Below are 12,735 nucleotides of genomic sequence, written 5' to 3' on the forward strand. Positions count from 1 at the left end.
AGTACGTTTGAATTGTTCATATGGGAAAGAACTTTAAGAAGGAATTTAACAATAACGTTTAAGAACTGGTAACTATATTACAGCACTACTGCTCCTCAGATTAGGTAATGTTGATTGCTTAACTAGAATCAAAACTCCCCTCTCAACAGTTCTGATTTCAATTGTTCATAAATTGGAGTTCAATTGAAATGTAATCACGTTGCAATGCAGCCACAAGTAAGCCACTAGTAATCTCAAGTCTGAAATTTCAAAACCAAAACCAATTAAGGCTAAGAGGGAACCCCTCAGGCCTGGCCATTAATTAGCTAATTGAATATAACTGACCGATCTCGTTATCCCGGCGCTAATTAGAAGCGAACAGGATGTTGCAGCTGAAATCCCTCTGACCAGCCTGCAGCGAAATCGTTGCAACACCGGTGGCGAATGGGGAAAATATTTTGGGTGCTCAAAAAGTCCGTCTCTTGGCATCTCAATCCCTCTCCCCTCACTCTTTCTGTCCCCCTCTTTGACCCATCTACACCTTTGGTTTCAAACATTTTGTCGGTCAGATGTCATCGGGATACACTCGGAGAGGCGTGGCCGATTTCAACTTTTTCGACTGGTATTAGCTTACATGGTAACTGACGTAAAAGTTGGGCATTGGGCGTTGGACTGCCGATTGGGGGTAGCGAGCGAACGAGAGCTTTTCGTTCTCGGCTTTTATGCAACAGTGCACTTCGAAAAGTATCTGACAGTGCAAGACTAAGCCACACACACACTGGGTGCCTAGTATGGTTTCGCAACAACAACAGCAACAGCAACTAGAACATGAACCCAGTCAGCATATGAAAGTCGCTTTAAAAGGCATTAAAATTCATTTAGGTTGCCCTCGCCCCTTCCATCGCCGCCCACACAAAAGCCCCCGAGGAACGGGCAGGGGAAAGGGACGGGGAAAGGATGAGGTTGCCGCATCGATATTGAAATTTATGCTACAGATTTAACTAATAATGCAGTTAAATCCTGTCAGACCAGACCAACTTAGGAGCGGAGCTGTAAGTAAAGCAATCACACGCTTCATAAGCCAAGGCAGACGCGACTTTGTGCCCCGGGGGTTGGGGGTGGATAGGAGGTGGGTGGTTTAGCCAGCCCGACTGGTTTAGTGGGGGTGTGGGGGCACAACAAACACAATTGAATAAGCGAGGCAATCAATCAAAATACAAAATCTATTAAGGAGCAGGAAGACGCAGACATTCGCCCCGAAGGAAGTTTTCCGATGTCGAAAACAGTGGGCCAAAACAGAAAACATTTGGAACCTACTACCAATAATAAGTATTACGAATGCCTTGGTTCAATTAAAATTTAGTTTAAAAAGATTTTTCTGTACACAGAGAAAATTAAAACGTATTCAAATTGAGTATTTGTATTCTCAATTTGAGGATGTACTGAATTTAAGTACAAAATTTGGTGATCAAACTGATATTGAGAAAATTTTAATTCTTTTTTAGAAAAAAAAACTTGAATTTATTACAAAATAATCAAGTTAAGGAAATGTACTCTTCAATTTTCAACTTGAGAATAAATATTATCATATTGAAAAACCGAAAAACTCAAAGTGGAATTGGAAATTCGCACAATACTCATTATTTTAAATCAGTTTGGCAAACGAGACGAGAGATGAGCGGTCTTTAGATCGTCGTGCCATTTGCCAATTTTAAACGATAATGATTTGATTTTTTTTATCTATTTATAATAAAATGGATTAATATGACCATCGGTTTTTTTGGTCCATGGTAATTTCCGACTCAAACTAACTTTGAGCGTTAATGAGCTTTGCAGGGGACAACACTCAGTTCCAATTATAATGCGTTAGAAAATCTCTTCCGTTCATTTTGATCGAACGTCGGGGCTAATTTAAAAATGTTGCAGCTCCCAGTAAGTAAATGACATAAATTAATAATTTCATCGCTTTTGTGCCGGGAGTGGGAAGTCCAGACCGTCTTTCACCGTGGCTCTAAAATGGAGTCTGAAACAAAGTGCTTTCCATTTTAATTTATTAATTTAATGATGGGCCGGGGGCAAGGGGCGGCTGTCGATGTCGTCGAGTGGAGAAAGAAATTGCCTTGCCAAGGCAAATTTTGAATTTTTAATTCAATAAAGCGACAAAAATGTTTCCCATTGCAAAAGGAGCTCCCCAGGAGGTCTGGAGGGCAGGAGGGCAAGAGAGTTGCGCCAGGAGCAAGGATATTTAGCGCGACAGTCGTTGAGGCCATAAAATTTAAGGCAGCCCGAAAAGTTTTCCTCCCGGCTATTTTTAGAGACAAAATATGGGCAGTACATTAAATTTTCCGGCCAAAAAGTGCGGGGCGGAGTATGTGAGGGCGGGTTTCGGGGCGGAGGCCAGGACAAACGATGTCTTGGGGGCACGGAGAAAGCGGCAAGTCATAATGCTTATTGGATTTGAGCTGGCCAGAAATATAATTATGGCTTAGAGAAATAAAAAAATCTGTGGGGAAAATAAAGCAATGGAAAAAGGAATTTCAATTTAAGTAACAATGTGTTCGGGTATATAGCAGGGAGAATGAATCAGAACTTCAGGATTTCTGTTGCGGCAAATAAATGTTTAAAAATTTAATTAAAACGCAGAGCATAAATATCAAATTAGGTTTTAATAAAGAGCACTTTTAGGCGCTCAGCTCCAACCGAGCTCTTCGCATAATGAAAGCCTGCCCACAAGCCTTTCGGGAACCTTTTGTTACTCTGCCCCTATTTTCTCATCCCACTCTTTATATTTTCCTGAGCTAAAAGTTTGCTTTGCCTAATGAAACTTGAGCGAAACGCTTAAGGAAATGCTTGAAAAATGCTTTGTTCAAAGTTTACTTTTATTTTGTATTTTCTCCCTGTTTGAAGAGCCCCATAAAGAGCCACAGGCAGACTGAGAGATTCGTTCGTCTGATTCTCAGCTAGCCAAATGATACTTCTGTGATTGATGGCCGAGTCTCTAGCTCCACTGGGTTCAGTTTGGCTCAGATTCGCTGCAAATTGGTTAACAAACAAAGTTGGACAAGAAGTCGCTGATGAAGCTGGCAGGCGAGAAAGCACACATTTCAAGTGCCGTTCGGCGGCCTCTTTCAAAGATAATCTACAAACGCAAACTCAATTTGGGGCCAAAGAAATGACAGAAATGGCAGTTCTTAAAGGTTAGCTGCCGCTGAATTTAAAATCCACACAAAAACAACTCCTTCAGAAATACTTCAGTGCTCGGATGGAGGTTTTCCATGAAATTCATACATTTTTCCGACGCAAAAAGGGAATAAAAATCTAAACAAATACCGCACAAAGTTTGCTTTTAGGACAGCCAGCAGGGGGATACCCGAAAACGAAAACCCAACCAAAACCAAACCAAAGCCCAACCCACACTCGCAGCTCAGAGCACCAGCGGAGCAGTTATGCAATATTTTTGTATAACGAAAATCACTTTTTGAAATAATTGCCAGAGCCAAAGCGCAGGGGTAATGTGTGGGTAGCTGAAAGCTGCTGAAAATATGCCAAACGGTTGGGAACGAAGAGCTCTAGAAAGGTATATCTCCCATACATACCCATGTGCAGGTTTACAGCTAACAAGAGAACAATTTTGGTCAGCGCATACTCTATCTAATCCAGTACATTTGCTTAGTCTAAAATCATTCTAAATAATACAATATGTATTCAGAAAATCAGAGGTTTCTCATATAAGAAACTTGCCATTTTCTAAATTATTGTTAAAATAAAAGTTGTTTAGCTGCGTGTAGAAATGTTTGACTACAAATTGAACTTTTATTAAACTGATGGCAATTTTTTTCGATTCGTTGGAAGCACAGATTTAATTTTACGCTCCTAATAAATAAAATGGAATGCTTTAGGCAGACAAAATGCAGAACCATTTCAATCTTCATCATCTACTTATACCGTATTTGAAGTTTCGGGTGCACTCGAGAGCATTTTTAATTCGTTTATCCGCCTTTTGGAAAGAGATCCCGGGAACTTATGCCGCTTCTCTGCCACACAAACACACAGTCGCACTCTAGAGCACTCGCAGACTCACAGACACATGAAAATAAATAGCATTTAGTGCATATTTAGTACAAGCAACGACAACGTGAAAAGCCATTCCGAAAAGGAGAGAAGGAAAGCGAACCAAGCCAAACCAGACCAGACCGGGCCAACATACCTGCAGAAAAAAGGCAGCGCCCCGTCCTCCTCTTGGCCACAACTAGCTGGGCTGACTGGGCTGTTGTTAGCAAGAAAAATGCATCAATGCATGCAGCAGCGGGCAAAAACCGACGAGAAACAAAAAGAAGCCAAAGCAACATAAAATGCAGGGGATAATAGAAAAGGGGGGCGCAGAAGGCGGGCATGCAGCCAGCAGAAAATGGCCAAACATGTTCTATGAATAAACGGGGGCCGGAGGCAGGTTGGCCAGGAAAACTTGGCGTGCCTCCTCGCCTTCCGAGCCGAAGTCAAAGTTGTGGAACCTGCAGGTTTTTCTTTTCCTCCGCCTTTCCAACAGTTTTCATTGCCACCGAGCTGGAAGTTGCAAACATGTTTTCCTGGTTCAAGTTGAATCGCAATCTTGGCCCGGCCAAAACAGCAAAGATATCCGGATTCGGAGCCACCGCACACATCAGTCGGTCGGTCATTCATTCGTTCCCACCACTCTCCTTGGTTTTGGCCACCGAAAATCCTTCAAGGGTATTATGACGGGTTCGGTTCGGAATGGTTTGGTTTGGTTTGGTGCAGTTCAAGTAGCTTACATGCCCCAGATGAACCCGAGAACATGCAACGTGCAGCAATTAGGAACAGCCAAAAGAGCTGGAGGGAGTGGGACGAAGCTCAAGAGTTTCCCGCAGAAATCCCAAAAACTTCGAGTTCAACTTTAAGTTGCGGTTGCTTCGCAACTTGTGTCAAACTTTGGAGCAGTCTTGGGTGGATGCAACTTTGATGGGTGGATACATTTCGGCGAGTGCGATATAATGAACTTTCAATCAATATGCAAGCAAAGCCCATTTGGGGTGAATTTGCCCAGCTCTAGTTCAGTTCACTCGAAACGCTTGGCTGAAGTTGGCCGTCGCGGGAGGGCTAATCTCTTTTTATCAATTTTAACAGCTTTTTGGCCACTTCATCTGGAACTAAATGAGGGCAAAGTCTTGGCAGCCAAACCAAAGTAAAGCAAAAACTGTTCAATGTACTTTGTCGAATACTTTGTATAGTAAGGGAGAAGCAGTCCTTTTGGACTCCATAAAGACACCCTCCTGTCTGTATTTAGGAAGGTACATATATATATGTGTTGGAAATGGTGCCTAAACCGGGAACAGATTTTATTGCCATTTTTCGCAGACATAATAAAACTTATAAAAACAGTAGCTACATCGCAAAAAATAGTCATAAACCAATTGTTACATTAATTCTACACTATTGAGTATCGATTTGGCATCGATATTGATACTTCCAAAGTAATAAACTAAAATTAATCAGTTTTAAAAATAATACCACAAATCGAAATTCTAGACTCTTTAATATAGAAACGAAACTGTAAGGTAAACTTTTTATTATTTAGTCTTCAGTGCAATTGGTATTAGAACATTACTTACTGTTTTTTGTTTTTAGTAACTCCTTCACACCCAAAATCTCGCGATCAGAGGGTCAACTATTCTATTCCTCAAAATTAAAAATGCAAACTTGACTATATATATTACTAGCATGGTAAATTTAAACTTGGTATATTTATAAGCAGCATTTATCAAAGAATTTATCTATAAAGTATTTTGAAGACAACCTTCTTAGAAATGTATCCAAACACTAAGTGTCAAAATATGATATTAAAATATGTTCAGCTTGAAAGTGCAGCGAATTAATAGATTTCTGGGAAATTAGTTTTCCGAGTGCAGCAGTGCAGCGGATCTCTCCTCCTCTAAATGCACACAAAATCGACGCGCGAAACTTTAAAGAGGAATTTAATTATAGCCAAAGCTCCTTCTCCCCATCTCTATCCAACTCGTTCTCCCCCTCTCTCTCGCTCGCTCGCTTATCTACTTCTTCTTCGCTTCGAGGGAGGATGAAATAAAAATTAAAATCAGCAACAGCGAGTACCAGGCCCGTCCCCCTCCCCGCCCCCAAACGGATCCCCCTCGAGGCCCGAAAGTCCGCCTACGGTGGTTCTCCGCTCTCTGTCGCCGTCTCTTTCTCCCCCCATATACCCTTCTCTTTCTGCTTTCTGCACTGCTTCTGCGGCTGCTGCTGTCGGGTTTAATGAACGGAAATCTCTTGCAAATATTCAATTGCTATACAACTCTGAAGCGCAGACAGTCGCAATATACACACCGATATGTACATATCGCACCGAGTGGAGTATGCCCAGGCCCGTGTGTATGTGTGTGTGTAGGCACACAGATGCACCCAGTGGAAGTCAACAGACAAAAGAGGCGCATGTCGACGTTGCCCACGAGCAATGTGCAAAGTGCACTGTGCGATATGCCTTCTCCGCCAAGTCGATGATGGAGTTTTGATACTGATAATGACGTTGCCCTACGGCTGAGAGCCAAAGAGAGATGTGCTCTGTCTCCCCGAAAGATTTGCAATTATTTCTAGCAATCAACGGATCATCTGCAATCTCGGTTGCGAAGAAAATCTTAATCCACACATTTTTTCACACATCATTTCGGGGGATTTGGTTTCTTTCAAAGTCTGGGAAAACAAAGACTCGCATTATAATTTACGAGTCTTCAATATTAGTTAACACAATAAGTTTATGTTGTGAGAAAGTAAATATGGAAAGTTTAAGTAGAAGCCTTTATCACCTTTAATTAAGAGTTACAGCTTCTACGCAAAAGATTTTCTAAATAATCTGCAGAATAAAGAGAATTTATGTAAAATATATTATAATACAACTTATAATATTTTCTTTCTGACTTCCGCTCTCTTTGATTTCTTTAAAAGTCAATATAACCTAGGCAATCTTGGCAAAAACATTGCAACCCGTTTATAAACCCCGAGTTTAATGATAGTAATGTAAAGCTTCTACCTGAATTGCCCTGTTTTTCCCAACTCAAATCCCCAAAAAGGGGCCCGTCTTCGAGGTAAATCACATTGCAACCGGTTTCGTATCACCCATCTAACCGTAACTGTGAAACACTCGCCTAATCCACCCCGATATGCCGTCTTAAAGGCAGATAAACCCATAGTCCTAATGCCAAGTCACATTTATAGGCTCGGATGCTCAGTCGCCGCTCGGTATCGCCACTCTGCTCTCCGCACACATTTGCAATATTAATAATCTGCTTGCCATTGAAAGCCATACAAGGCGCGACTTCGCCGTACGTGTCAACATTCGACGTCGACTGCGGCAGCGACTGCATGCGCGACGGCGCATATAAATTTTGTGTTTTTTTCTCTTTTTTTGGAGTGGTCTAGGAACTTTTGCGCCGTTGCGAGTGGCATGCAACCCAAGAGCAACAGCAACTACAAAACTCATTTGGCAGCCAGGCAGTGGCGGAGTGCCGAAAGGGGTGCGCGGGAAAGGGGCACAGAGAGGGACCCAGAGCTGGCACAGTGGAGGCCATAACCATAAACAATCAGGTGTGGGAAGCTTTTGTGGTCAAAACGCGGGCTGCGGCGTAATTCCCAATTGAAGCTAAATTATTTATTTCACTAAAATTGTGTCAAGTCATGTGTAAGGAAAGAAAGTAGGGAACCAATCTTGTTCTAAATTTGTAGTTCCAAAGCAATTCCCGTAATAACCCCTGGAAGGGTGACCATCTGACCGAGCATGATTACAAAAATGCATCCGAATAGAAAAGAAGTTTGGTTTTAATTTTGCTTTTAAATTTTTTAGAAAAAATATACTTTTAAGTAACTAGAGGTTCCAATTCCCACAGGGCTTTTTAAAATCATTAAGATTTTATTAACACGTCCAACCACGTGAAATTCTTTTCAAGAGTATTCGAGTTTATGACAACCCACAATAAATATTGGTAAAGCACAAGGGGCAGGTTTGGACCTACATGTCTTTGTTTTCAGACCTCAACGTCTATTATCAGCTTTGATTTCAAATGTTTCTAGAGATCGAATTGTTTATAGCAATCGAATCGAACCATTATAGCATCGCTGAGAAGGGCCAAAAGCTAAACTTTCTTTCCATGTTTTATGAATAAGTTTACCTAGCTCACAATTAAGATTAAAACTTAGAGATACAAATCTTATTTTCACACAATCACTTAAGTACATACATGTGGTGGGTTGTTTTGTTCTTGCATTAAGGGGTGATCACTCCGGTTAAAGATCAATATTTGGTTATTGTAACGTTGGAGAGATAACTTAAAGGGTTATTCAAGCGAAAACAGGAGGGTACGTTTATTTTATTCAAGTTTCGCAGGTTCTCGGCCCACTGTTACCGCAAAATGCCTAGGCTTCTTCAGTCTAGTGCTAGGAATGCCGGGCGAACTGCCTTCCCATTGGCCTTTGTCTGCGCCCCTCTCGTCGCGCCCCTGCTATTATATGGTGTACTCGCTTTTGTGGATCCTGGTCCTGCCCGCTCCGCGTCGCACCCCGCCCTTCTGCCCCTCCTGGCGGCTTTGGCGTCGAGTGCACAACAAATATTGTCGCCGGCTAGGTCGGGAAATCAACGCACTAAGCCCTCTGCCACGCCCGACCGCCCTGGCCCGCCCCGCCCCTTTTCGCAAATGCCGGCGGCGACAGTGAGCGACAACAACACAAAGTAAATAGTAAACAAAAATAGTTGGCAGGCCAAAGTAAAAATGCAAAAAAGAAAAACAAGGCAGTAAAAACAAAGCAAAAAGAGGCAAGCAAAACGCATGGGCAAGTGAATAAAAATAGAATTTTAAATAAAATGCGAAACAGCTTGTTTCGCTTGCCTCTCTTTCCTGCTGTATTTTGATTACGTTCAACTTAAATTAAATCGGCAAATTAAATACATCAGCAAGACAAAGCACGAGTAACTGAAGCCCTTGCATGCGGAGCTCTATAAATACCATTATGCACATTCATACGGACTCTACCGACCGATTAAATGACTGCAAGAACCGGCAAGTCCAACAGAAAAACAAGAACTGCCAGTACGATCATAAATTGACAAGCAATCGGGCAGAGAGATTAATCAGACATCCGAAAGGGGGTGGTGAGGTGGAATACAACCGCGATAAATGTGTAGTAATATGTTCCCTCACTCGATGTGATTAGTACACTGATCATCCCATAATAGATAGATTTTATAACATGCGTTTGCATTAAAATCAAGAACAGAAACATAAAAATTACAAAAATAACCCTTATTGTCATAATCATACATCATAAATATTATTACTTTCCTTGACTGCGGAAATATTAAATAATAAATAAAAGATAGCATGTACTTTGAAGTTTCGATATCATGTACGTTCGATTTCAACTATTTTGGTCAGTGTGACTAAACTTTCGAAATGGAACTTTATAATCGGTCATATTTTAACGATAACAGAAAACATTACGATTTAATCGGAAATACCTGAAAACTATGAAGACAGATAGCCTGCTACAACAACTACGTAATTAGTGAAATTGTATGTGACCATTAAAATGACAGTTCCGTCATAATCGAATTATGTTATTGAAAGCAATTATTAACCACGTAGTTTATCTGCACAGCTATCGCGTATCTACATATATCAACTCGATATAATCAGCCATGAAAGCAGAGCTTTTCGAAAGAAGGTCAACTCTGTGACCTTGAAGACAGCAATGGCGAACCCACAACCCCTGCTTAGCACCCCCTTTATCCTTTCCCACCACGACTCCATCGTAACGAAATGCTAAATTATGCGAATTAAAAATAAAAACAGAACAACACATCGAGTCAGATTAACAAATTGTGTGTACGTTAAAAATAAAATGATACAAAACCAAAATCAAAATGCAGCAAAGTCAAAAGCAACACAAACAACGGGCAAAAAAGGCAGGCACAGCGAATAGCGGGCAATGAACGCTTGATATACGCAAAAAAATAAAAACACAAGCAACCAACGGCCAAAGAAAAAGCAAGAGGAAGAGAGCAAGTAACCAACGGAACGAGAAACACACACATGCAGAACCGATTCTGCTGCACTTGCACTGAAAAAAATGATCTACTTTATGACGAGGAAACATATATATGGAAAAGGTCAATACAATATGAAATTCTTAAGACAGAAGTGCAACTTTTTTAAACCCCTTGAGCATACATATGTATTTTGTTCTTATTTTTGACAATCCCGGTCTTTATTTAAGCCATTTGTTTACCATTTGCACTGGCAGGATTACACATTCTTATCAATGCCATTTTCTTCCTTTTTTATTTTAGAAAATAAACAAGTAATTCCCCTAAAATATTGTTTTCAGTGCAGTGAGCGAGCGGGATCCGGAGAGAGCTTAAACATTTGATTGAGTTTGCGATAGAACAACAACAAAAACGGATAAGGAAGAGGAGAATGAACTTTTTTCTTTGCTCACACATTTGAAATGCACATAACTTAGCGAAGAATTGAGCTAGAGTCTCCCGAGAGAAGTGCTAATGTTCCACTTGGCGTATGAGTAATGTCTCGTATGTGGGGGAAAACTGGTTTGCAAAGGTTTTATGCGGAAAATATCACAGTTCAAGCGTTTCGATGGCGTCCCAAGTCAAGCTGAAGGTCTTTGGGTTGGACTATTTTCGTATTTTCGTAGCTATCCAATTACCCTGTCAGAGCAAAAACAATAACAACATCAGAGGAGGAGCAGGCCCGTAAGCAGAGCCCTTAACTAATGCACAATGCATCCGACTCTTTCTCCCTCTTCGCTTTGTAAAAGTCAAACTATCAATTACAATTATGTGCGCAAACGAGACAACAATGCAATGGCAAATAGATACTCGATACTCACAGATACATCCAGTTACTCGCTCAGATAGATACTGCCAACAGCAATAACAAAACAGCAGCAAACAATTAGCCAGAAGTCAGCAGAGCACAAAGCCTTAAACTCAAACTAAATCGAAAAGAGCGAGCGGAAGGGAGCGATGCCAGAGAGAGAGAGACTGACAGTGCCCGGACTCATGTGCCAATTTTGAAAAACGAGATACTTAGATACAATGGGAAGACGAGGGCTTTGGGGGCTTCAGGGTTCAATATGGCTTGACCCAAGCCTCAGAATCCCCAGCCAAATTGAGAGATGCAACTCGGTCCCAAGATGACTAAGCGGGTCAGTCGAGAATCGTTCTGCGAGGAAAGTTTATTAGTTCGATAAGTCAGCAGAGCAAATCATTTATGGGGCAATATTTATAGAAATATTATTGTGTAACAAACAATAACGTTTAATAAAAGAATACTCTATACCTATAACCTTTTAGATTTATTTATTGCAGAAGTTTTTCTTTAAAAAATGCACATTTCAATGCAATACATCCTTTATGAACGCAACGACTGGCGCAATTCCAAAAAGAATTTTTAAAAAATAGATATTCGTCAGCTTATGATTTCAATGTAATCCCCATGGAGCTGCATTCGCCCATTCTCTTTGTCGCATTAAAGGAAAAATCATTTTCCGTCGTTTGCGATGTAAAGAACATTGCCCTTTGTTTGATAAATACTCCGTAACCTTCGGTGCTGGGCGAAACCAATAGCTTTTCTTGTTTTTGTTCAATATTATTAACAAGCAAGCTCAACAAGACCTGTCGGGGGCCAGGGGACGGCAGCGGGGGGAGAGAGAGAAGGATAGGTAACAACAATTACGCTTCAGTGCATCTTTAAGATATTGTATCTACAGAATGCATGTGCCGCCTGTGGGCAGTATCTATATCTGCGGAGCTTTTGTGTGAGTACTCTCTCTCTCTTTGTGCACGTATTTAGATAGCTTTTGCGTGTAGGAGAAACTCGTACACGGTAGATGCAGTTGTATCTGCTGTGCTAGCTATAGCTACATATATCTGACGCCGGACGAAACGCAGATGCATCCGCAGGCCAGACTATGCAAACGACAGGCAGCAGAATGTTGCAACTTCACCTCCCCCCGTTTTGCACTGATAAGATAAGAGCGGCTGACACTCGCCCCCCTCCAGCCGTCTAAAAAACATTGACAACTTTTCTATTAACGGCCTGCCCGCTCGACGAATGCGAAAGGCAACGGCAAAGGCAATGTATCTCTCGGTTCGTTTTGTATCTACACAAAGAAATCTTGCTCAGATCTGGGTGGAGAAGCGCTGGAGAGGCTGTGTAAAATGCAATGAGGCGGCACAGCGCTGCTACAAAAGTCTGCAATTGATTGCAGCAAAAGTTAAGTAGATTATGATGGAAAAGTTTCTGGCACAGGCCAGGCAAGGAGACGAACCTCTCTCGGCCATGATACGAGTTTTTGCTACTGGATAACCACCAGCTGCACGGGCCGGGAAAACTTTTCTTGAGCCCGAAAAAACAGGCAGAGAAGTTGCAGGAATAACTAGTTTTTCCCTTGCCAGAGAAAGATGAGTTTTCCACAATTTCTCTGATACTTATTTGTCAGCCATCAAACTTATACGCTGCTCTTAAAAGCCGCTCCCGAACCGACCGCAAATCAAACTGATTGAGAGGGGGGTCAGAAGTCCGCTGTGCAAAATAAGCGACTTCCTCTCTCGGCCGGATATTATTAACTATTCTTGGGCGCGCCTTGGGTCCAAAAACCTGATTGTTCAAATATTGATTGTGCCAGTTATTGTATCAAGTTTGTAGTGGCAAACAAAAT

At 41.5% G+C, this 12,735-nt stretch overlaps 1 protein-coding gene across 20 annotated transcripts in view; it reads right to left on the bottom strand.

Moving 5' to 3' along the window:
* LOC119553705 (poly(rC)-binding protein 3) overlaps window positions 1-12,735 on the bottom strand; it is a 95,055-nt gene that overhangs the window by 26,638 nt on the left and 55,682 nt on the right. The window lies entirely within an intron of this gene.

This window comes from Drosophila subpulchrella, chromosome 3L, assembly GCF_014743375.2.
Source record: "Drosophila subpulchrella strain 33 F10 #4 breed RU33 chromosome 3L, RU_Dsub_v1.1 Primary Assembly, whole genome shotgun sequence".
Taxonomy (NCBI): Eukaryota; Metazoa; Arthropoda; class Insecta; order Diptera; family Drosophilidae; genus Drosophila; species Drosophila subpulchrella.